A 1829-nucleotide genomic window follows, 5' to 3' on the forward strand; every position below is an offset into this window, starting at 1 on the left:
GCTATTTTTTGTTGCGGTTGTCCTTGTTCAGTTGGCCTGAGCTGGGTTCGAAGCCGCCACCCTCGGAGTATGCAGCTGGCGTTGTAACCACTGTGCCGAGCCAGATGAAGTACATTTTAAAGTAGGGCTTGACATTTATGGGAATGGAGTGGAAAAGCAGACCTGCAACCCCAAATACTGTGATTTAAATAGAAGACAAGAACACAAGAAAAATGAGGACCTCTGAAGAAAGGCCTGCATTTATGAGTTCAATGAGTGCCAAGGACTAAGGTTCAATAAGTAAATTTCTATCCTTGGAGACCTTCCTCCTTCTCCTCCCCTTGTCTACTTTCCCCTTGAATGGCCCACCACCTGCTTCCAGCTTCTTTTCTGTTCCTTGGACTCACTATGCTCAGTCTTGCCTGAGAGCAATACATGCACACACACACACACACACATATACTCACGTGCTCACACACACACATATATGTATATTTCACTGGCCCCTCAGAAAGTCAGCTCAAATACCCCAGTTTTTGAGAGCCCTTCCCTGGGCAACTAACCTAAGGTACTATGTCCATGACTATCTTCTTCCCTCATTTGTTAAGAAGGAAGTCACTGTCTCCATATTTAGAATTCTTTCTTTTTTTTGAATCAGTTTTTTTCCTTCTACCCAATCATATTTTCTACATAGTTCTAATAATTTTTTGAAATGATTTAAGACAATATCTATGTCTTCTGTTTTTGTCTTTCTGTAGGAGAATTTCAGCTGTAGAAGACAGGACCTGCTCTGTCTTCTCTGGTGCTGCAAACTCATTGACTAGCAACGTGCTTTGAAAATAGCTGCCGCTTAGTACATAGTTGCTAAATGGATGAAGACAAGGGAAGAGAATGGGGTGGGGATGGCCTGAGGAATAGGGAGGTGCATTTTATCTGGTCCGTGATGTAGCTTGTGGAACAAACGTGTGCTATTTTTTCCACCTAAGTTCTGTCTCTGCAGTTAACTCTGTTGCTTTCCTCTTGCACACCAGTTTGCTATGGTAGAAAGTGGACCAAACACCTTTTGTGTTGCAAGGAGAAAGCAAGGCTCAGATCTGAAAGAAAAAAAAAGGTCTTAGTTGATCCACAGGGTGGGTCAAAGCTCTGCCAGTACTCTCTGGAATCCAGACAATTCCGTGTCAGTAACGCTAGGGTACAAGTGTCAGGGAGGTCAGATGAGTTGAGTTTGTGACATGTGCAATCACTCTAGACAGGTCTGATTTTTCTACAATATTTCGTGGTGACATTTAAATTTGAATAGGAAATGACCTCCTTGTTCCCAGTTCCTTTCCTGGCCAGCACAGGATTGCTCCTTCAACAAATATTGGTATATGTTGTCGAGTACAGTTCTCAAGTATCAGATGATGGTTACGAATTTATTTTCTAGTGAAAATAGTGATTTCAAGACAAGGGAGAGGTTTAGGAGCTATTTATTTTTACTGTTTGAAAAGAATACCTTCCTGGCAAATAATAAGCAGCACACCCACCAGCTTTCTTGGAAGGAGTCAGCTGCCGTAGGTCTGGGAGGACTGCATTGGCCGGTCTCAGCTTCCCTGTGCTCCTCTTGCACTTATGTTGGCACAGCTGGTGGATTTTATTATTAGCGGTGTGTCCTACAAGCCATTCATTCATGGAATATGGCCCTGGGAGAGGAATCTTAATGCGAAAATAAAATTGTCATTGTTTTTCATTGGCTTAGGGGATATGACACATACTGGAAGAACATCCCTGAATGGAAAGACCTCAATTAAAAAAAAGAAAGAAAGAAAAGGTGAGGAGAGAGAGAGAAAGAGAGAGAGAGAGAGAGAGAG

Source organism: Otolemur garnettii, unplaced genomic scaffold, assembly GCF_000181295.1.
Source record: "Otolemur garnettii isolate 467f Iridium unplaced genomic scaffold, OtoGar3 scaffold00064, whole genome shotgun sequence".
Lineage (NCBI taxonomy): Eukaryota > Metazoa > Chordata > Mammalia > Primates > Galagidae > Otolemur > Otolemur garnettii.